General features: G+C 28.4%; 1 protein-coding gene across 4 annotated transcripts in view; it reads right to left on the bottom strand.

Annotated features, from left to right (window-relative positions):
• rho-5 (rhomboid-5) overlaps positions 1-26,555 on the bottom strand; it is a 552,643-nt gene that overhangs the window by 63,797 nt on the left and 462,291 nt on the right. The window lies entirely within an intron of this gene.

The following is a 26,555-nucleotide window of genomic DNA, read 5'->3' as shown; positions in this document are numbered from 1 at the left end:
ATTATGAATTTCTACAACAATTCTGTAAATGGATTTAAAATGTAAAAAAAATAATTAAAATCAATAATCATTTTCTAAAACAGTATAACAACCAAGTTATTAGTGGTTAAACACAGGTGTACCATATGTCTAATGATAGTCTCAAATTTGTTTCTAACTTTTGGTACAAACATTTGAATTTGTTTTCCAATGACTGCCTCAAATGTTCTTTCCAGTATTTGCCATGGAATATGCATTACACCACATGTCCAACATTGAAGCCAATGTGAATTCTCTTTTTCATGAGCACTTATTCCATAATGCAGGATGACACAATTGGTTCAGTTGCAGCAACCATCATTATTTTTTCTCATGCCTCTTACTTCTTAAAGAAAAAAATGTTGTAAAAGGTGTCCCTTAACCAGAGTTAGAAACGTAAGGAATTTTATTAAAACGGGGTGAGCAAGCTATTGAAGGTAGTTGTTGAAGCTAACTAACCACTCAGCAAACTGATACTCAGAAACATGTGTTCATTAATGGATGCATAGTTTAGCTGAGTCACAAGTGGCTGGGACAACGTAGAAAGGTCCCTTTGATGAATGACAAAAAAACCAATAACAATTTGAATATATCCTACATCCAATATTAGATACATGGCATTTGACATACATACAATGTTCATGCTTCACTGGCTATCCACTATATGCTTTGGCATGAGCTTAACATGGATAGAAATTTTAATTTATAATATATTGTTCAGACAGCATTTATATTGAATAAAATAATAAAAATTGTTTTTTTCTGTTTTTCATAGACTTTATTTCATCAATTTTCTCAGAATTAAATTCTTTACAAGTTTCTATATTAAAATTTATGCACTTATTAGTCATTTAACAAAGTTATTGTACTTCAAATCTAAAAAAACTGTTTTTCATCACCAAATTTTTCTGTTATATGTTGATATCATTAAACTTTCTGGAGATACAGTTTTGGGACCTGTTTTATTCAATTTTTCAGGTCAAAAAACATAAGAAATTATCAAGTACCTTTTATGTAACACCTTAAAAACTCAAGTATGACCTCATTTCACCAGGGTAACTGAAATCCGGATGAAATTTCTTGCTAGCTATAATTTGATAACAAAGTGTTTTCAGACGTATGTTTTGTATGAACATTTTTCTTTATTTCAAGCTCTAGAATCAGTTTCCAAATTATTTCCCTTTCCTCCTGAATGAATCTTTATATTATCCAATGTAGAGATTTATTTAAAAATTGTAATATCTTGTCTTCTGCAAACACTGTGTTTTGTGAAACTTCTGTTTCGAGAATGAAATCTAAATATTTTCCAAAGATATTCTACAAGGGATATCTCTAAAGTAAAGACCGCTGGAAAATTTCTCTCCTTAAGGTTGGCGAACCTGTGTCGTTCATGGCCACTCTAGTAATGAACACTAGAAAACTCACTAGAACTCTAGTAATGAACACATTGTTGTCTATAAGTTGTCGCGTTGTAGTATTTTTGATTACGTGTGAGTTAATACGTTTTAAAATGAATAGCAAAATCGATGTTGCCGCCGAATGTTAAATACGTGAAGTCATACATTTTTTAAACCATCTAAACGTTATGTCAGCTTAAATTCATAGGCAGTTGGTTGCTGTGTACAGTGATAACATAATGAATGAAAGAAACGTCCAAAAATGGCATGAAAGGTTTAGAAATAACAGAATTAATGTGCATGATGAAGAACGTTCGGGGAGGCCCTCGATAATCACTGGGTTGAAACGCCTCGATGATGAAATCAGAAAAGATCGTCGCTCAGCGATTTCTGACTTGGCTCTTCTTTTTCCTGATGTTTCAAGAGCTGTTATTGGTTACATTATTCATGATTATTTAGACTTCAGAAAGGTTTGTGCATGTTGGGTGCCGTACGTCTTAACGGAACGTCACAAAAAAAATTCTAAAGGGATCTGCTTTGGAATTTTTGATGCGCTATACAGAAAAAGGTAATTAGTTCCTAAATTCAGTTGTTACCGACGATGAAACATAGATTTCGTGTTACATGCCAAAGAGAAAACAGCAGTTAGTGAATGGCGTCATCCTCAATCACCAACCTGATTGAGGATGAACTGATGGCCAGTCTTTTGGTGGCATATTGCTGATTGATTTCATGTCATGTGGAACGACTATACATGCAGAAGCCTACTGCAAAACTCTACGTAAGTTATGGCATGCCATTGACCGACGGCGTTGTCCTGCTGCACGATAATGCATGTCCACATGTTACAGATCCGACATGTGATTTACTGAGAACATTGGATGGGAAATTTACCATCACCCACTATATAGTCCGGACTTAGCTCCTTCTGATTACCATTTGTTTGGGAAATTGAAAGAATTTTTGAGTGGTAAGCAATTCGGAGGTGATGATGAACTTAAAAATGCTGTTAATCAGTTGCTAAATGGACTGGCGACAGAAGAATACGACTAGGGTATATTGAAGCTGGTGTATCGCTCTGATAAATGTTTTAATTCATGTGGCGATTATATAGAGAAATAGTATAAGTAGTTTAATATAAATAAAAAATATTTATAAAGTTTTCAGAATATTTTTTTTTTTACAATGAAACAGTCTTTACTTTAGAGATAACCTCTTGTATATATTTTCCAAAAAAAAAAAAATTTTAATTGCAAAATATTACTATTAAAAATTCTTGAAATATCTACCCTACTGCCTTATTGTGATGAAAATGGCACTCATTATTCAGATGTTAAATTGTACATAAATTGCTAAAAAGAATAACCAGTATAAATAAATTTTAAACATAATACCTGATAACTGTACTTTGTTTATTATACTGTAAATTGTTTATTCTAGTAAGAATACTTAGTTAGCTGTTTAAAAAAATGTTGTTCTTAAAGATTTTACCTTTAAGTAAACTAATAATATATTTATTATATGGAGATATCTTTTTTAGGACATTAAAATTTAGTTGTCATAAGCAATATTCAAAGTTGAGGAAAATGGAAAGATTAAAGCTCTTCTTGAAGACATTGCTAAAATGTGATCTGGTAAACTATTTTAAGGTTGGTAAAATATTGTGTCCTTACAGGTATTAAATCATTCCACAGATTAATTATTCAGAGAGATTAAAAAAAAATTATTTTAATTAAAAATAATGATGTTAATTTATTTTGGTTAAAAAATCATCAAATAGTGCAGCTGTTCAATTGCTTATGTCTAAATCCATCTCTATTCTTAACAAACATCCAATTATTGTTCCAGTAATCTAAATTTAAAAGCATACTTTGCTATTTTTTCTTTAAACATTTAAAGGGACATAATTCTTTGAATGTAATCATACACCATTAAGCCAGGTTTTTTTGATATACAAGTACAGTGTTAAACTTAAAAGAGACCCCCATCACACGGATTCTCGTGGGATGATCATATTGATTTCATTTGTAACAAAATCAAATATCTTACGGTTTCAATTTGAAGCACTTTAATAAAACGCATAGTTTGTCTTCATTATTAAATATTTATTATGCCTAATATATTCACATCTAAAGAATAATATAATCTCTTGAGGCTCCCTCAAAGAATCGGAATGAATTTTTGAGATACAAAAATGGGCATTAAATCAATATCTACCCATTGTTAATAATTGTTAAATCAATAATATACCCATTGTTAAATCAATAATATACCCATTGTTTAGAAGATTAAATATGTTAACTTATCCGGTGTTTATATTTATGAATGTGTAACTGTTGTTAAAAATAATAATTGTATTTAACAAAATAGAACTTCCACCCCTATCAAACTTTATAAATGGAACTGTTTTTGTGCAACTCAGCACAAAATTCAGTTTGCAAGAAAGGATCTTATGCTTCTCTTGCCATTTTTAATAAATTATAAACAATTTGAAAAATTTTTCTATTAATTTATTTAAAATACATATAAAGGATTTTCTTTTAGTGAAACAATATTCTCTGACAATGAATTTTTAGATAATACTAATTAAAAAATAACAATAAAAACCCCTTTTTTTCTGCAGCCAATCAACATATACACACATACATGCTCAAAATAATTTTTAATAGCAAAATCTGAATTTTGAATTACTTGGTTGAAACTTTTTTTTTAGTGTAAGTTCATTAAACAAGCATATAAACCAGTTGTAATTAGTTTTTATTAATGTTAATTCCTTAACATTACTTATGTACTTATATTTAATTAATTAATAAGGGCTTTAAGCACATTTATCTTTTATCTTATAATTTGTTTTTATATTTATAATTTACCTTATAAAATCATGATTTTTATAAAGTATTATTATGAGCCGATCAAGATAAAAGATTTATTTATTTATGTCTGACACAGATAAAGTAAATGGTAAACCACTTCACTTCTCACGGTATAATATGTTAATTATCCCTGCCATACCATTTACAAGAGTAACTTGTGGCTCATTCAGGTTGGTTACCTACAACCAATGCAGTTAAAGCATTTAAGATAAAATTCACCATTTCTCTTACAGTTTTTAATATAATTCACTAATTTTTATAATTCTTTCCTTTGCATATCTAATAGTGTCAACTCCAGAGTTTCTCTGGAGTTACTGGTCTTCATTACCTATCTCGATAATAAAGGAACAAAATTAAAAAGTGTTAGAAGATCTAATCTGCAGAATATGTGTTTCATTCTTGTGTTCTTTATCTACACTTTTGTTCTTAAGTTTCATGATTTTATTATTTGTTGATTTCTTTTTTTTAACCGAATAGAACTTAAAATCTAATAAATATTATGCACCAATTTAATTTGATGGTTCATAATATTATGCAAAAGTCAAACAAAAATAACTATATTATGTCAAACTATTCAAAAATATCGTATGTGCTTAATGTACAGAATATGTACTGTTACTGTTGTTTATGACAAGCAGAGATAATGTTATTCAACTTTGACAATAACTTTATTACAGAACTGGAATTACAAACTGTCAAGATGTCCATCATGAATTCACAGTGAATTGTTTGAAACATTAATAAACTTTAATAAACATGACAAATATATTTCTATTCTAACACTCATTTTTTTCAAGACTACCCACATTTATATTCTTAAATAAAAAACATAATTTTCTATTCAGTTAAAAATGAGTACTCAATGAAATATTTTGTAAGTTTGTAAGTCTTACTTTGGTTTCTATTCTAAGCCTCTTCATAAAATACTATTTAAAAATAAAATTACTAAATTATAATAAGAAAATTGGGTTTTGAATGATATTAAATTGCATTACTTATCCTTGAAGGTTCTGTGACAACCAATTATGTCTCAGGATGCAGTATCGAGATAGATATTCTTCAGTGAGGGCTTCTATTTGTATTTAGTACCTGATTAAAGTGTAAGATTGTTTCATTTATTTCTTAACTGTTCCTCAACTAATGTCTCACGAGTGCATAATTATACTAAAGTTGTTAGTCAGTTTCAATCTAATCCAATGTGTATTGTCTCCGTATTTCAACTAAGATTTTATATTTAATATGTTGACAATGACAAGCAGTAATTTTTTTGGTTTTGTTTGTTTCTACATGTTTATGTTACTATTATAGATTTTCACTAGTTTTATAGCATTTTATTCCATTTCCTGAAAATCTTCTTTGTGTTCTATACTTAACTGGTATATTACACTAGGGTCTTCTCGTACAGTTCTATTACACCATCACCCCTTTTATCTCTGTTCAGAGTGATAAGGGACACATAAGGGAAATAGAAAGATGTTCATTAATTAATTTTAATCCTGAAGAACTTTACAACCTTGATATTTCTTCTTTATTATAGAAGACAATTTTGAAGTTTATAATTAATTCCATTAAAGTTCTATTTATTATGAAAAACCTTCAAATTTCTGTATTTCAGAATTCATTACTAATTTTTGTTTCCATAACCATATCCGATTAAACTTGTCCATAATCCAGGATAAATTAATGAATAATTTTACATGTTATATAATATCTCACTTCATTCAGTCTTGTAATTCGTTAAGTAGATTTAATAAGTTTCACAACTGCTGTTTAGTTTGACAAATATAGAAATTGATTCCTTTTTTCATCTGATAATTTAGTTTTTTTAATTTTATAAAATTAACCAAGTGCTATTTTTTTAAAATAATAATAATATTATGTTAATTTGATATCTTCTGTACGTTAACAAATAATTAGTTAAAATGGTCTATGTGCAGATGTAAGTGTGTAAAACAGTCTTTCCATACAGAATGATTTTTCTTAATATTCGAAATGTTCATAGTAATTCTAACAAGTAACTTATGTTCAGTCAAGTATATTTAAGTAGTACTTTTGATATACCATTATATAAATATTTGTAATTTAAAAATATAAATTTAGTTACTAAGTAAATATTTAAATCTGTGATAAAATAAATCTATAACCAGAAAATTTTGTTAAAATGAAAAATAAACTTTTATTATTATTATTATTATTGAATAATGTAAGGAACCAGTCTACAATGTCAATCCTCAATGTTAGAAATCAGTTGATTTTTTCAAGCTTTTTTTCTCTAGCATTTGGCAGAATAATACCTAACTCTAAAGAAGCAACACCTATAGAGGCATGGGAAATATTGCATTTTCCCCGGAACACTCATATTTGATGGAATAAATTCAGATGTAGATTTAGCAAAATGACTGCCATTCATGAACATGCTCTCTCCCAGTCTTCCTTAAAAGAGGAATACTAACAAGTATCAAGAAAAGAATTTATAAGCAATTGTAAATAAATAGTGGCAATACAAACATGGAAAAGAAGGACATGAAGAAAACAAACAAACATTCGTTGTTGGTGATCGAAATTGATTTTTAAGGATTAATATATAATAAAGGATATAATAAGAAAAGTTAAGGAACTGGATTTAGAAATACTTGGCAAAATTGAGAGAAGGTAGCTGATATTATTACTAGGTATACTATTAGGTTAGAGGAGGAGTACTTATGCAGAAAAAGTGTTAAAACTGATTACCACCTAAAAAGAGGAAGAGAAATATCTAGATAAACTGAGAAGACAATATAAGCAGGCTAATAGCAGCAAGAAATTTACCTCTAACTAAGGTAGTAAAATATTACTAAGATGAAAATATGTGAAATCTGACAGTAGATAAGCAGTGAACAAACTGAAAGTTTGTAACTGTTTCATTCAGTTAAAAAAAAATAAATCCACAAAATGTAACATTAAAGTAAGTAAGAAAGCAAAATTTAAATATTTAAAAAATTTCCCCAGTGTAACATAAAAAATATATTCACAGAATTAAATTAAAAAAAAAACACAGATTGAAATTTAATTCCTCTTTTAACATGAATGAAATTTAATTATAATCATTACAGGATTGAACAATTAATTAATCTTTTACTGACAAAGAACTAAATTTACTGACAAAATACTGACACTCGTTTCATCAGATAATTAGAACAATTATAACTAATTGGCAAAACAAATAGAATAACAAGATTGCAAACATTACAACACACTATAATTTACTGCATCATTTTATTTACTTATTTTACTTTACAAAGAGTAAGCAGTCCAGTAGCATTAACATACGTTTACTGCATAGAGTTCATTAAATTAGGATTCATTTCTAAAATTAGGACAGAAAAGGCTTTATAATTTATAAAATTTGTATGTATGTATGTATAAATATAAATTTACAGATTAAATTCAATACAATTAGTGACTAAGTGATACAGATAATGGTCAGTGTGATTATAATACACTATTATATAAAAAAAAACTTTGTAAAAGAATTCGATTATGACAATAAAAAAAATGTTAAAGTCAGTTTTAAAAATTATAATATATTTTACTTTATTCTGTAGACATGCTTTTAAGTAGATGAATCGCATGATAATAGATAACAGATGAACTCATAACTGGAAGATATTTCTAAGAACTAGCATTAAAATGATTATTAGGAAAATAAAAACAAGGATGGTAAGAAACAATAAGCCGATTACTGTCAACATAAAAAGCAGAATTTAAAAGTAAATTGTAAATATAGTGTTGACAGAAGACTGCTGAAGTGAAGATGAAATAAAATTAGTAAAATGGACCAAGGAAGAATTTATAAAGAAACAATTAAAATGAATTACGATGGAGTTTGACTAGAAGAAATGTTGCATTACATCATGTTAGACTAGAACTAATGTTACTAGAAGAAATTGAAATTATTTGAAAAAAATAAAATACAGCAATTTAACATGATCTCATTTTGTCATATTTATAAGAAATGGAGCTATTTTGTGATGCCATGCTACAGTTTTTAACATCTTTGGTATTAAGTATATAAATAGTATTACTAATGGTACTAGAAGAAATTTTGCAGTACATCTGCAAGGATGAGAAATGTTCATGAAAAGAAACAGAAAAAAAGAGAAGCTGCAACCATGAAAGTATTGACATAGATGAGATTAGAAAACTAAATTTTAAATGAAAGGATAAGTAATTAAGGGAATGAATGAAAATAGAAGCTTAATCAGAACAATTTAAAATAGGAAAGCTAATTGTTCTGCGATGTATCATGAAAGTAGAAGGGTTGATTAAAATATAGTGCTTGAAGGATTATGAAAGGTATAAAAACACAGGAGTAAAAATTTTAGACAATCTAAAACAAAATGAGAACTACCAAGAAATCAAAAGTGTAGCTGGGAATAGAAAAAAAGATAGAAATGGATACTGTACAACAACCTACCTCCTTATCAGAGAGAGAAAAACATATAAAATGATGATAATGAATTAAGGTAGAACATAAACAACTAATTATATAAGTAGATGTATGTCTATTTTTTTTTTTATTTTTACAATTCCTAACCTTCTTTAAAATCATGTAAGTTTTGCATTTAATTCTAATTTATGTAATACAATAAATTACATCAAAGTGGTAGAAGAATACCATATATTATAACTTATCATGTACGTAAATGGTGTGCAGAAATCATTGCACTCAGAAACAAAATTCAACAGCGATTAAATCAAAACTAGTACAACAAAATAGTTATGTAACCAGTGGTTAAATAATTTTAGCTTTAAACTATCTATCTATATCATTATATGGTTTGTAAACTATTAATTAAATTTTAATTTAAAAAAAAAATTAAAATTCTTTGCTGATCATTTTTTATCCATCACAACCTCTTTTTCATCAGTAAAAATAAGTAAATTCATTTGACGTGCAATTAAAAATTTAAGTTAAGGGGAAATTATAAGAAAAAACTACTTATATCAGCAACTACGATCATATTTCATTGAGTTTAATAGCAAAAATTCTGCACAAGAATCAATATCTTTCTGTAATTATCTTTCAGGTTATATATATGGAGATGATAATGTAGCTAAGTGGTAAGTATATTTTACATTACACACATATTTTACATAAGAATATATAAAAAAATTGCTAGCATACTCTCAAGTGCAAAATCTTTAGGTATAGGTAGAGTTAAAGAAAAAAATTTTATTAATGAAATAAATAAATATAAATTGGTACAAAGAGAACTCGAGGAACTAAAGATAAAAAAAATTTATATGTGAAAGAAATACATTTTTAGGAAATTGGTTCTTTATATTTATTTAAAAAAAAAAAATTAAATGAATCTAAAGGGAATAAGAAAGAAGAAAAAAATCAGAGATAATGAGGAAGTTTTAGGAAAAGGAAAAAGCCAAATTATGTAAATGTGGTTCAAAGATGGACTGAATGAACAAAAAATAAGACCATAACATAAATATACACAAAAAATACATTAAAGCACTGACTGTAAATTTCTAAAAGTTAAGAATCACCAGAACAAAAATTATCTATCGCTGAATAAATATGAACAATTTATGTTATAGAATAATCCTAACCCAGAACAATAATGTCTCTGGATTTGAATCCCAGTCAGGCAATTTCTATTCATTGAAAAACATTCATTTCTTTTTAAAAAAAAGAGAGTATGTTCGTGAGTATTACCCTGCTGTTAACTACGTAAATAAATATGTATGAAAATTATTTAAAAAAATAAAATACAGCAATTTAGCATGATCTCATTTTGTCATATACATAAGAAACGGAACTGTTTCGTGATAATTTGATATGTTTTTAGTTTATAATAGTTTTTAACATCTCTTTTTGGTATTAAGTATATTATAAATAATAAACCAATAAGAAATTTATACAAACAAATTTTTTTATCAATAGATTAAAAGTAGTTCATGGTTGTAGTAAGAAAAAAATGTTGATTTAAACCTCTTATCTCAAAAAAAAAAAGAAGTAACATATTGACGAAGTGTGGCAGCGTTTCTGCATTTTAGCAAAAAGTGTGTTGGAATTCAATCCTCTGACAGGTATTTTTCTACTAACTACAAAACTAATTTCATGTTAAAAAATTGTTCAATCAAGAAACTAAAGAACCTATTATTACACTAAGATATAAATAAAATATTCATTCAAGTAACATCAGTGAGTGAGATTTGCATTAAAAAACTATTTCAAAAAATTGACAATCATATTTATAAATTAAAATAAAAACTCTTCAATAATGTTGAAAAGAAAAAAACACAAAAATGAAAAACGTCATTAGGAAATAGTTTTAATACATTTGATTCAACTGAAAACCATTTCTTAGAAAGTACTGGTGAATATTTTTTATGATAAATTCCAGTGAATGTTATTTATTTATTTACAAACCCAAATATGAAATGTGTGTAGTTTATTGTTAGCAATCTCCTTGCTATTATAATATTTGAGTAAAAATTTTATCAAAAATGCATATTAATCTTTCTGATTTTTTTAGTTTTAAGGATTACAACAAATTTTAACTTATTTCAGCAACTTTTTACAAATTTATAACAGATTTTTTTCTTTAGAACAAGAAAATAAAATACTATAAAATAAAATTTTTTAGTAGATCATTGCAAAAAAATTCAACAAAAAATATTTTTTGTTCATTTCACACTATAAGATTAATACATGGTAAATTCAATTAGCATACATAATGATAAAATTAAAAGAAAAAAACTAAAGAATGGAAGTGCTGAAAGCATTTGAAACACGAAATAGGGATAAATAAATGCAAATTGAAGTGAATGAAGTTAATTGATAAAAAGGAAAAGAATTAAAGAAGGTTTAGAGTGTATAAGAGGAAAGAATAATTAATTACTGAATGCATTCTGCTTCCATAAAATAAAACTCAACTCAGGGTAACTGTGAAAAAGAAAAATTGCATTATCCTAGGTATTAGTGAAGAATCAATAAGAGAAAAAGATAATGTTATATATATATATATATATATATATATATATATATATATATATATATATATATATATATATATATATATATATATGCGCGCACGCGTGCGTAAAAGTAACTAATCAAATTTTCAATATATAATTAAAATTCTCAACTATGTGTAGGTTGAGATATAGAAGAAATCTAATGTCAGCAGTTTTAATTAAATAATAAAGTATTAATGGATATTTTCATTTTTAATCTTAGCTTTATGTAATTCTAAAAGTGTAATATTTTTATCATTAAAGAATGACTGTAGTACCTCCAAAAATGTGTTCTTTCATATAAAACAGTGTGTTCTTTCATGTATCATTTAGTTCAGAAAATCCCTTTAAATTGTTACTGCTTAAGTGAATTCATTAATTTGGATAGCATTATGAAATAAAAAGCAATGATGATATTTATGATAAAATGTGCAACAAAAATTTATATATATACACACATATGTAAAAGTAGTTTTTTCTACAATTTTAATTTAGAGAATCCTAACATATCTTTTTTGGAACTAGATACTATTTGTTAACCTATTCTTAAATTGTGGTTATCATTTTATCTCCATCATATTGGACTCAAGTATTTTTTTACATAATACTGTGGACACAAAAATTAGCCTATAATGTCCAAGCATTTTTCCTCTATGTCCTTAGTTTGTATCCAGTGAGGATTTACCCAAAAACATTGAGAACATTAAAAAGAAGGATCAAGGTCAAGAAGAAAATGTAGATAATAAGAAATGCGTATTTTACCCACAGATATTATGAAATATGACAAACAACGCTGATCAAAGAATAATTCTATCTGTAAACAACTACGTTTATAGAAAGCTGGCATCCACTAACGACAAATTTTTACCCAGTACAATTCTGCATGTGACTGATCAATCATTTTTGGAATGACTGGTAGTACTGTGGACATCTGACATATATCATTCCCATGTTTTTGTGAAAAAATACATGGCATAAACTGCACATTCATATTTTTATCTTTTTCAATATATTAGCCATTAAAAAGCCAACTAAATAGGGTTTTTATGGTACTTATCTGTCTGCCACGTACAATCGTTGTTTAAATCAATGTTAAAACATTGATTAACACTACTAATCAGTATATACTGATTAGTAGTTTGATTATAGTAATATAGTAGTAGTGGGCGGTTTGATTTTAATCAAACCGCCCCTGGTAGTCTACTATTATAATCCATTGCAACTTAACTTGCAACTAACTTATTCATTGAAACTTAACTTTGTTGTCTTCATCTCGCTCTAGAACTTACAGACAATGTGATGTTATGATCTTTTGGACATAGGTGATGTTTTGGTAGAACCCTGGACTCAATAAAGAACTGCACAGTGTTCTATTCCATATTTGGTAACTGCCAAATGTTCATTTCATATGTAAATTGAGGCACAAAACTCTAAACCGAACTAACTGAAGTGAAATACTAACTAGAACAAAAACAAGAAATATTCTAAAGATATCAGTTGAATGGTAAGTGCTGCTGTCAATAGAGATAATTATCAAATCGTAATAATTGTTTCACTAATTTTAAGATATTATGACATTTAATTAAATAATACATAGCTAACATGTAAATTAATTACTTGAGGTGAAACACCTTGAAGCGATTTTTTTGATTTTTGAAGTAGATTTTTCTTTATTCAGTGTTTTATAGATTTTTCATACATTAGATGAAAATGAATTTAATTTTGCTTTTATGATATTAAAACCATTTTTATTAATTTTACAGTTAATGTTAATTAAAAAATTGAAAATTTGTATTAGTTTGTTATTGTAATAGAGTTGGGAGCACAAATAGTCGAAATGTAATTCTCCAACCTCTATGCAATAGAATATTTTAAGTTGAAATGTTCTCCTGATATTTGCAAGCATATATACACAGTAAGGAATTTACATGCTTCAGTTATCATGTTCTTTAATTCAATATCAACTATAGAACTTTGTAAACAGTGGACTTTAAATTGCCACACAAGAAAAAGTTCATTGGCATAAGATGCGGAAAAGATACAGATTATTCGATTGTTCCTCTTCAATTACTCATTTTTTAAAGAAATTCAGCATTTAAAAATTCTTTTACTTCTTTATTGAAATGTTGTGATGTATTATCCTGATGGAAAATGGTTTCACCTTGCAGAAATTCTTTGGGGTGATCGACCATAATGTTTCTAATATACAGCTTGAGCAAGATTGCCATCGCTTATATGACAAACAGTATTAACATACAGAACAGTGTCAAAGATGCATGAAAGGAGTTAAATATTTTATAAAGCTAAATTCAACAACATTAAGTTACTGCATAATATGAATATCAATGATTAAGTTCAAATATTTCAAAGGATTTTAAGAGAAAATTAGTGAATGTAAAAATGAATCAATAATACATTTTCATGAATCAAGTGCATTATTTTTATTTTAGGTTACAGATTGACTAAAGAAGCACTCTCACTCAGTAAGGATTTTAATGGAAAATATTTTGAAAACAGATGGCTATTGATGTGTGGTTTTTATCCCATTTTTTTTTTGTCAAATTTTGCATAGAATTGATATCATATGAAAAAAAAAAACATATTCTAGGGCTATTAAAAAAATAAAGTTGAATCCAATATGGTGATAGTTTTAGGCCACTATAATATCAAAAATAATTTAAAAAGTAGTATTTATGTCCAAATAGCTACATTATTTCATGTATTTTATTTTTAAGTGACTGTATGTAAGGTGAATTCAAATAATAGATTTGATGTTTTGAAATGTCTCAGTTTTAATAAAATAAGGAATATTTTAAAATATGCATAAGTAGGCATAATATACTTAAGTAAGTGACAGTAATAAAGAAATTGATAGTTTTTTATAACCTCTCTAGTGAGTCGAGTCCACGGGTATATTAATTTCTTGTTTTACACCACCTATCTCAGTTTTTCTTATCACTGAGACTCATTTAAAGCATATTTGAGGTACAAAAGGCACTAAACAAGAGCTACTTTCTCTGAAAGCAATGATTTTCATGATCTAGCCAGTCCCTAGGGTAAACAGAATGAAGGCATCATTTATAGAGCTGATAATCCTTCATTTTGATAAGCTTAGCATTCTAATGTGTGACAATGTATTTGGCTTGGTGATAAAAGAGGTAACCTCACTTCCCATTTTCCTAACTAAGCCTGGCATGGAATACTTGCTACTTACAGAACTTTTATGTCACTTTTTATGTCATTCAATGTAACATGTTTATGTATAATAATTTTTTTTTTAAAGGAAAATGCGTTCAATGTTGTTTAACTTCAGTGTCCTACAGAACCAGTTTATTAAATGTGGCTTCAGTCAGAACCGAACAAATACTACGTTAGTCTGTATCCCGGCACGGAGTAAAAAAATCGAGGGACACAAAATTGCTAAAACAAAATAAGAAAAAAATTGCAATTTCTGGATTAATTAGAAAATTTTCTGAAAAAATTATAAAAAAACAATAAAATAATTAATTTTATGTACTAATCGTCACAAAACTTTCAAGGCACTACTCCAGTAATCTATATATACAAAAGGCAATGTCTGTGCATCTGTGTGTGTGTCTGTCTGAGTGCGGTACATCAAAGAGACCACCGCTGCACCTGCAGGTACAAAGTTTGGCATGAGATGGCCCAGGACAGGAGGCGAATGAAGCGATTTTTTTTCAATTTTTGAAGTTGTCTTTTCTTCATTCAATGTTTTATACATTTTTCGCCTTTTTCAGCAAAGTTCCGTATTAAAATTGCTGAAAGTCCGGAAGTTGAACAGATACAGAAAAAAATTTTATACAATCAGAAACGTTATTTAATATCCTCAACAACGAGAACAAGTTCAAATCTGTACGCGTGTCGGTAATTCATTAAAATGTCACTTTTTCGGACGAAACGCTATTTTCCCGTGAAATCTTTTTTAAATCGCAGTAAAAACTTTTACTACTTATCATATAAAAACGAAATTTTTTATAAAAATGCTCTCAAGAGCTGACTTTCAAATGAAAGAAAAGTTATTCAAATACATTGTAGTTTTGTAGGGGTGCAATTTTTTAATTTTGCATGGAGAAATTTAAAGGCTAAATCTGACCCTGGCTTCAGCCATTGTTTAATTAGCATTTCAATCCTTAATTCCACATTTCAATTTTCAAGGTGTTGCTTTCTGGGATGTTCCAGATGTTTTAGAATTGATATTTTAAGGTCTTATCCAGGGCCAATGGTCCAGGAAAATTTGATAACCTTCTTAAAAATAAAAAAAGTAAAAAAATAAAAATTAGGTAATTTTGATCTGCATTATGCTGTACACATATTATGTAAATAAAAAGTACCTAATATTTTGGAATTATGTTTTAAGAGTTTATAAAAAGTGTTAAATAGATTTGTTTGGTTCAAGAATGTCTAAGTATGAAGTAAAAAATTGAAGTAATGTATGATTGGTACAAATGCTTTAGAAAAAAATTACTAGCTTAATAATAAAAATTAAATATTACTGGTTATCATTTCTTATTTTTTCATATATAATTTTGATTTTTCAAATTATTTTCCTTTGTCTTTTTGAAGGCATCTTCAAATTATTTTTTCAAAAAGTAATTTTGCAAGTACCTTTATCATGCTCTAATTTACAAACAGTTTTAAAAATATGAAAAATACAATAAAAAATTTGTTAAATATTTATTAACTGTAATGGTTTAGACAGATTTTAGTAGTATTAAGTTTATTAAAGTTCATTGCTGTAAAAAAAATCTTAAGCCTTAAAAAGAAATGAAAAAAATGCCTGAAACGATTACAAAATATATAAAATTTTTTATTGATTGTATGATATTCTGAAAATCTTTAGAATATCTAATGTAGCTTTGTTGATCCAGAGCTCTTAGGGAGCTGAATCTCTTGTTCATGTAGTAAATGTATACTTGTAGCTCATAACATCTTGTCATCTTAACATGATGTGTTGTTAATTAGAACCCAACAAAGAGATGTACAGGGCACAGGTTTAAGAAGCCACTCCATTAACATACATCTGTTTTGGCCTGACCTTGAACTGTTAATCTACTGCACAGTAAAGCAAGGGGTAGGTAACATTCTGTGACATCCCTTCATGAAAGTTAAAAGAATAATAATAACATATATGATTTAATGCTTTAAACTGATTAAAAATACATTATATTTTATTAATGATATACATTTATTGCAATATTTTATATTTCATATATTTTATTAAAATAAAAACTTAATAAAATTAAAACTTAATAAAAACTACATGGCTAATATGATAAATATTTTTATATAATTTATAGTTATAGTTGTTTTATTTGTCTTTTTACCCTTCCTAGCCTTCGAGTCAATAGCATTTTATTACAGAAAAATAAAAATAACAAAATAAAAGAACTGCTGGGTTTTGTTTTATTTAAAATTGTATAATTTAAAATATTCAGTGTTTATAAATGTAAACAATAAATATAACAACCAAACTTAGTAAATACTTACTTAAGTATAATTAAGCTCTGTTAAAACAAACCCTCTGTATTATGTTGTTTACATAAATGTATTTACTTATTTTTGTCTTTTATTACTACGTTATAAAATTACGTTATTAATTTTCACAAAATTTCAATCTAAATACTTTAAAATTATTGAAATATGCTTTTCAAACAAACAAAAAAAACCTATAATTCTATGTGAAAAAATTTACAAATAACATTTGACTTTAAATTCATGTACAAAGGGAATAATTTATATTACTCGTACTTAAAAATAATAATATTCAAACATTAAAATATCTTTTAATTTACAGGATACTACATATTAATTTCTTAAAAAAGAAGACAACTAGAATTTTTAAAGGGTTTTCTAGTAGGTTTTACTTTCTAGAACAAGTTCCTAGTTTGTAGAATAAAATATCTATCTACAAAATGTAAACTGGACATTTTAGATGCCTATTTTATCCTATGCTGAATAATACAGCTTTTCTGATATCTATAAAATTTTGAACACTTAAATTACTCGTATGATTGTTTAAACATAGTAAACTGAAAACAATTTTTGTTGTTTTTTATTAAGTATTAAAATATGTTAGATAAATATGTTTTCTGAACAAAAATAAATCACAATAATTAAAAAAAAAAAAACAATAATTTGTCATTCATTTAGAGGCAAATGACAGTAGAAAAAATATTATTTATTCAGTAACAATGAAGCTAATGCTACTTTTCAACATAATCCCACATATATTTAGGCATTTTCCCCCATCTCTCTGTGAGCTTTCTTATTCCAGTAGTAAATTCCAGTTTATGTGGTGTCTGAACCATTCTTGACCCTATCATTGTAACCCCCAGCTTTATACCACATAAAAACTTTGAGAGGACAAAAAAAACATTATCTTCTCAGGAGTGTCAACTTGAATGTCAGACAGTTTCAGTTAATTTTATTTAATAGTTTTTCTACTGTTGCCATTTGTTTCTTTAATTATTGAAAGATCCTTGTAGATAGATTCTTTTAAATAAAACTATAACTGTAATTGGGAGCTCTCAGAGTAAGTAAGTAACATTTATGAATTATGTACATATAAATAAGCGTATGTAAAATAGGATGTTCATAAACTATAATAATAATAATTAATTTTCCAACCGTTAAACCATAGAAAAACAAAATTTAGTAAATGATAATCTGAAACAATCTACTTTCAAGCGTAAGACCATTACACATGAAAGTACTGTGGGGAGAAAGTAAAAATATTAAATGGAAAGAGTAAAGCTGTGGACTCTCATTTTAAAGGGTGTAGAAATCCAAAAAAAATTCAAGTAAAAAAACATTAGACATAACAAACTAAATCAAAATGGTAACATTTAATTAATATTTTTCACACCTAATTTCAGAAGTGGTCTTCAGTACCCCAAGTACTGGTCTTACCCCAAGCACCCTGGATGCTTGGATTATAGTGGCTTCATATAAAAAAACATAGATCATTTTGAGGTAGGGAAATACTCTAAATTATGTTTAACAATGGAAAAATTATTTAAAGGTTTCCATACTTTACGTATACTCATATATAATTTTTACCTGCTGAAATTTCCATAAAATTCAAACTTCTCTTTGTTTCAAAGTATAACAAACAACTAATTTAGAAAAAAACAGATGAAAAGAACAAAGCAAGCTACTTAATCATTAAGAGCAACATTATTTAGCTATTTATTATTTTGTAATTGAAATTACTGCGTGGCAAGTAAATTTTTGTAACTATTTTTCAAGTTTTTGCACAACTTAATTTATTAAATATTTTTTCTCTGTGAAGCAAAGAATATTGTTTTAGAGAAGTTTGAGAGGAGCAAATAGTATTAAATTCTCTGTATACCAATTTTTTAGATTCAGGGCAAAGAACTGTTTTTTGAGGGTTTCAAACTGTTTGTGTTTTTAAGGGGTTAGTATTATTCACCATTTTTTTAAAAATATTATTCTGTTTTTGTGACAAGGAGTTTTACTAACACTTTTACCATAAAATTTTCTTTTTTTCGGTGGTTGTGATTTCAGATATTTTTGTTATGTCTTTCATCACTTTCATTACATTGTGATGACATAGAATAAATAAAAAATAATTTTATTGATCTTAGATCAATAAAAATCTACTGATTTTTAAATCGGTTTAATAAAACAATTAGTGCAATACATAAAAATTATCTTTAAAGTGGAACAGCAAGTTTGATTGGCCAACTCATAATAAAAAGTTGATCTAAACTTCTGCTTATATAGAATTCGATAGTTACAGATTTTGCATAGCTAGTAACATTCATATGCTGCAACTGTAAACAGTCATTACTCACATAGTGACAGTCATATTATTACACAGTACTTATAAATTCTGCAAGAAGCTAATCACAGATTTTACTGAATTTTCAACCATTATTTGACTCAATATTATCACTCATATTTGACAGCAATTTGTAACGTACTTGTTTAATACATAAAGTCATGAACATTGAAATAATGGTTGTTACCAAATGCCTTTATCTGATAAGATTTCAGAAAATAAGTACGTTATTTATTTGTTTTTTTAATGTAATTTACAAAAAATTGAAGTCACCTAAATTTTAATAATAACAATTTTAATATTATGAATAAATCTATTATACTAACTAATTTGTGTTTATTTTTGAGTAATGAGCTCTTAGCTCTGGTGCCCAACTTTTGACAGCTACTATGAAGAAACTTGTCACCATCAGAACATGGTGGTTCATGATTTTACGGACATTGTTATAATGTATTCCCATTACCATGTATTTTAACCTCTACTCCTGCTACTAAATATAATAATATTTTGTCTCAGGTTTAGATACAAGGAATAAGTGAGGTGAACCAATAGGATTAAAGATCGCTTTAGTAGCAAGGTAAAAATAAAAGACAAATTAGTAGTAAGGGTCTACATTACATAATATTTTGATCAGGAATGAATGAACGGTTGGTATGTAAATGTAAATGTTTATAAATAAGTTGTTTAAATGTAATATATTTGAAAAAGTTTAAAATAGTAAATAAACTGCTGTCCAGGGAAATGTATTGTACAATTTACTATTAGTTTTATTTATTTTTATTAATTTATAGTTATTTTTAACTGAATGGTTGATAAAATACAAATAATTATTTTTTTAAAATTAATATTACCCTTAATGTTTTATTGTAAATATATGTTCAGCGCCTATTGTGTAAATGAAAGTAAACTAGGGCTGTTTAGCCAGGAAAATAAACTAGAATATATTAACTAAGGTCAATAAATTAAATGAATATAAAGTGAGCAGGTATAACATACTTTTAATCTTAATGAGCTTTCAATCATGGAAGAAATATTTTGTAACTAATGTGACTTTTGCTGCATAAAGTTAAGGAGTTGAACTCACTAGACTACATACGACCACTAAAGTTGAGATCAAAGAATGTTCTGAGCGTATGAACAGTCATGTTCACATGTTGGAGGTGTTCGCAGATATTTAGGATGAATGGAGCCTCAGGAGAGTTGATATACTTGGCTGAGCACAGCGGATACACAAACATATTTTATCATCACTGCTATGCCGTTGCCGACTTTGGTTGGGAGGTCTACAACAGGCTGCAACTTGGTCATTGATTGACAAGCTCCAGTGAGCGATTGATTGTGAAGTTGCGAGGCAGACATTGAGCAGTTAGTTCTTAGAGGTTGGCCTCAAGAGGTCTTCCTATCTTCAACTCTAGTGGAGAACTCCGCTGAGTTGCCAGCAGAGGATGTTGGGTCTGCTTGGATTAGAGATGGCGTTGGGAGTCGAACACCTACAACATGCACCATTGTTCCGTAAGGCTCTATGGATTTGGTACCTGGCCTGAGCAGGCAAACTGAAGGCAGACCAGGTCTTTGTGGAGCAGTCCACCGCATGTGATCTATCCGAGGGGGACAATGGATGTAAGATTTATGCGGGCTGGACCGACTATGTTTTAGCACTTGATTCGACAGTTAGGGACTGCGAGGTGGTCTCTATCATTTGCAGGTTCATACCGCAAGTGATGCAAGATAGACAGGATCGACAGACTAGTCTGCTTTTGTAGGCCATCGTCGGCTTGGGCAGATTCTACGGCGTTCTGTGGAGTACATGTGTAGGTGGATGGAGAAGAAAAATTATATGTGTCTTTCACAAGTACCATCAGCATTGTCGTTAAAGAGCAAGAAACCACCTGTGGGTCAGCCGACAACAACGGTGGTGGTTAGGGCAGAAGGTAAGACCTATGCTGACCACCTTCGATCCGTCAAGGGGGCAGTGTCGCCGGGAGAGGTTGAGGTCCTCTCCGCATGAAAGGGGCAAGGAGAAGACCTACATCTACAGGTACAAGCCAATAGTGGTGTGACTGAACTACTGGGCAAGGACATCGCTGAAAAGGTAGAAGGTACCACTACGGCTCTGATGGGAAGAAGCGGTCGGAGGGTCCACATTGTTGTTAAGGATGTGAACATACTCACTACAAAGGATGAGTTCCTAAAGGAATTTCGTCAGGTTGTAGGGGTTGGTCTCATAATAATCCATGAGTCATGAATCCGCCGGAGTTAGCATAACAAAGCTGCGGTGTCTGAAGGGACACCCCCATCTAGGAGGGGTAGGAGGCTCCGGCAACTCACCACCAATGATCAGGTGGGGCTCCCTTGCAGATGCCATTGGGGGGAATGCAAGACTGTAGTCCCATATCATCATATCATCCTCTGAAGTATTATCTGAAAGGAAATTACCGGAGGCTAAACAGAAAAAAGAAAAGGTCCCATGACTAAAGACTTCAAATATGGGTCATTGATATCACTCAGTTTTGTTTAAAACTGATCAAGAAGATGTGGAGATATGGTCATTTAGGGTACCATATCTCAACCCACCGGGTTGGTCTAGTGGTGAACGCATCTTCCCAAATCAGCTGATTTAGAAGTCGAGAGTTCCAGCGTTCAAGTCCTAGTAAAGCCAGTTATTTTTACACGGATTTGAATACTAGATCATGGATACCGGTGTTCTTTTGGTGGTTAGGTTTCAATTAACCACACATCTCAGGAATGGTCGAACTGAGAATGTACAAGACTACACTTCATTTACACTCATACATATCATTCTCATTCATCCTCTGAAGAATTATCTAAACGGTAGTTACCGGAGGCTAAACAGAAAAAAGAAAGAAAAGAAAGAAAGAAAGGGTACCATATCTCAGATTTTTCTCAAGTAATAGAATTATACTTTTTACACAATACAATATCTTTTAGGAGGCTTACACACTTTTGGTTGAAATTTTAATTTTCTACATCCAAAAGTGTAGAAAATTAATTTTACATGGAAGAGAAGCATGATTACACAAAAAACTTTTCTAAAATTCTGCTAGGAATTTTTTTTTGACCAGGATATAATAAAATTCTCTTCACTAATTAAGAAATCTTCATTTGTTACCTCCTCTTGTTTGATAATGCATCTTCAATGTTTGATACCAATATTTCATTAAGAAATTTATTTTGATTGACATTATCCTTTTTGTCATCGATGACAATACATAACTTTCCCAGCAAACCGAGAAAGTTGTACGACTCTTTGCTGGCGTTTTTATTGTTATTATATACATAAAGCACCTGGCATACAATTACAAGCATATATAAAGCACCTGATATACAATAATGAGCACCAGTCTGAGTAGTGTTTCAACTGAACGTAATGACATTCACTATATAACTAGTCCTTATGGGAAAAGAATGAAGTTGTCTCTGATAAGATTAAAATATCATCTGAAATCTAAATTTTGGTGGGCCTGTTATACTATCTCAGCCTAAATGTTACAAAATTGCTGTTCATCTAGTTGCAATCTCCCAGACCTTCCCTTTGAATTGCCTCAATGACACCCATCATTCAACAACTCATCATTCAACAACAGTCTTCCTCATTTCTTTCTCCCATATGGAGTAAGGCATAAGTAATAATACAAGTATAAGTAATAATAATACAAGTACAAGCATAAGTAATAATAATACAAGTAAGGCTTTCACTCCATAAGGCCATTGTTTCTTATTCATTCCATCCATATACCCATTGCATAAAATTCTTTTTAAACAAAATATCAACCACTTCCTTCTTTACACTCTCTGTTTTTTAGGTATCATTTACTCTCTATTTTCTACTTCCAATCTTCTCCTTATCTTTTCATTGCAAATTGATTGTAAATGTTCAAGAAACTTTATAGCCTCACTGAGGAAATGCATTTCAACTTCTCATAATCTTTGTTTACTCTTCTTCATATCAGAAACTTTCTTAAGTGTACATTATTAAAGGTTAATGAATGACTTCAACAATTCTTTATTCTCTCTTAATTATAATTTTGCCAGATTAAAAAATACAGCTATGATTAGCTAGTACGTAAATTAGTTCAGTTTAATTAATTGTTCATTATCTTATTAGTTCAGGTAATTAAATCAAAATATTGATGGGCTATAGTATATGTATGTGTAATTTAGCAAGATGGGTAAAAGAAACCATTTCACTTTTCTTTTTCCCTAGAAAGCTGTCACAGGATGCTTGTTATTCTTGAAAACTGCTTAGCCATTTTCAGGAGTGATTTGTATAAGGTAGCCTACAACAGTTTGGTCAAGTGACACAATGAAAAAAATATAATTCATATAATAAAATTATTTACAACCTCTTATGATGAATTAAATGTTTTTAATTTATTTATCTAAATTTATTACTTTACTTCCTTCCTGCATAACTTAAGACTTGAAAGTTTTTGTTTGGACAAATATTCACTTTGTTTCACATACATACACAGATTTTTTAATTTTTCATATCCATATTTAATCTTTTCCTTTGAAATCACCCTATCAATGTGTTTATATTTTGTGATAATTTTATGATACCCAACCTTGTTCTTAATGTTACTGATCTATGTTTTCTTTATAAATAATATTGGAAATATATTTAATTTTTAACAATAACAATTTGTGGTAATTATTTTAATGATATAATTCAATAAAGGAATATAATATTATTGTTTAATATGAAAATATAATCATTTCCAACATCATATCGTTATCTGCTTTATCTGCTCTGAGGCAAGTTCTTTACATAACAAATGTCTCCATTTTCCTCTATTCCTAGCTAAATTGTTGAGTAACTGATAGCTCTCCATTTCGTTTTAAAGCATCCCATTTTTATTTTTCTGGCTTCTCTTCTTTTGTACTTTCTAGTGATCCTCATAGCAATATTTTAACCAAACTTTCTCCTGCTATTATATATTGCAGCTACATGTAATTATTAATTATTCTTTTTAAGTTTATATTTTTGTTCAAACTGCAGATTATTTCCTTTTTCTCCCAATTTGTCCACGGTTATCTCTAATTTCTTTTGTGTCTATACTTTCACGTCTTCAACCTTTCTTTTTCTTTTTTTTGGTATGTGTTTTACATCCATACAAAACATAACACATCTCCAAATAAATAAGATGCTTATTCAATACACATAATTCCATCTCATTATATATATATTATAACTTATCAAGTAGTTATAATCTTTCTATTAAATAGTCCTTATAACCAGATATTCTGGCTTTTATTTTATTTTCACATATACAATCTTCTTTTAACATAATATTTCTGAATACCTGTACCATTTTATTTTTGTCAACTCTTCTTACTTTAATGCAGAAAGTATTGTTCTATTATTAGTCTTTTATCCTCATTACATTTGCTTTCTTAACATTAATTTTCATTCTGTATTCTGTACTAATTTTTTCTAATTTTGAAACCATCCATTGAATATCCTGTGCTTATCTCTTAAAACAACCATGACCTCTGCAAGACTTATACAATTGATTTTCATTCCTCCTACGTTAATCCCTTCTTCATCTTCTTCATCTTCTTCTAGATCATGTTTTAACTCTTATTCAAATCTTAAATACGATGATAGGAAAATTTTGTGATGTACTAATAAATTATACATTAAGTATTAAACATATACTATTTTATATTTATTCTTTCCATTAAGGATTTAATTTTTAAATGGAATTCATATACAGTTAACATCCAAAAGCAGGTTAGCCTTAGAAAGTACTAACTGCTATAAAAGGTTTAAGTTTTCTAATAATGAAAATAAATATTTAGTTTATTTGTTTATTTTTCACAGGCATTGATCTCTAAGATAACTAACTAAAAAATGCAAAACATATATGATTATTTAAGCCAGATGTTTACTGTGCTCAGTGTTATTTGCCATGAAGATATTTAAGAATTAGTTTATTATATATAGTTGGCATTACATCTATACTTAACAGTGTTGAATTTTTGTTTTAAATGTAGCTCATCTTGTGATCTTCTATTAGGAGAACCATCAGGTTGTAATATCTTGCCCAGGAAAATAACATATGTTGTTTAAATATAATACTGTAACTGCCTTTATTTTTTATTATAATGTTTACTCTGTTAAACTGTGGATTTTTAAGATTTTGCATTAAAAAAAAAGGAGAATAAATAATTTTTATTACTCAAACAATTTATACAACAATATTTATACATAATATTACATATGATTAATTTTATTGAGTAAACAATTCTCACAGCAAATGAAACAGTATACGATTAAGCAAATGTAATTAACTTAAATGTTGTTACAATAATTATAACACTTTCTATAATATGTATACAAATATTTGAACTGTTAGATATATTATTCATGGTATTCTGTTATACAAAACCTACTGAATCATTCATAGTGAATGTGTGTTTGTTGTATAACTTTAAAACAATTAGATTTAATTAATACATCATTAGTTGATTAACTTTATTATAAAATTACAATCAACACATTTCTTTTATAACAACAATTACAAAGTCATTGGCAATCAAGAGAAAAATGGACCAGATTATTTAAAAGTACAAAGAAGATTATATATTTACAGTCAACTATTCTGTAATTAACTTAATTATCAATCGATTTCCTTTTTTAACCACAAAGCTGGAAAACTGTTTCTTTAACAAAGGAATTAATCCATTAAAACAAAATTTACTGCCAAGTCAAATCTCATTATTGGCTTTTGTCATATATTGTTATATAATAAATAAGAAGACATAAAATTTTAATTTAATAATTCATTGAACGGCATACTGAAATGTGACAAAAAATCTTTAATTTATTAAAAATTAACTGAAATGCTTTTAGTTTAAAAGGTCTTCGAAACCTTTTCTTCCTAAGACCTTTTAAAATGAATTATTATTGACTCTCCTCATTAAAGTATTTGATGACACTGTTGTTAATAGTGTCCATCTTGAAAAGGTTATTAAACACCTTAGTATAATAATTTGAATAATATATACAATTAATAATGCATTAATAAACAAATACAACACAGATCAATTAAAACCAAATCGATATGTAATCTAACAAAAAGGTGTGGCAGAAGTACCTTTCTTTTTCCTGTTTAGCCTCCAGTAATTACCTTTCAGATAATACTTCAGAGGATGAATGAGGATGATATGTATGAGTGTAGTCTGTACAGTCTCAGGTCGACCATTTCTGAGATGTGTGGTCAATTGAAACCCAACCACCAAAGAACACCTATTACAGGCAGAAGTACCTACTACATTTGAAAACGTCACTGTGCCATATGCGGTGGGCATACTGAGATAGGTGGAGCCTCACTAGTTAATGGAGGTCCCACCATTTTTAGTCGTTACCATGGCTTGGATTGGAGAACAACATGGTTTTGTTGT

Source organism: Lycorma delicatula, chromosome 9 (genome assembly GCF_047948215.1).
Source record: "Lycorma delicatula isolate Av1 chromosome 9, ASM4794821v1, whole genome shotgun sequence".
In the NCBI taxonomy this organism is placed as follows: domain Eukaryota; kingdom Metazoa; phylum Arthropoda; class Insecta; order Hemiptera; family Fulgoridae; genus Lycorma; species Lycorma delicatula.
The sequence above is the reverse complement of the archived record's forward strand: the minus strand, read 5'-3'. Positions and strand labels throughout refer to the sequence as shown.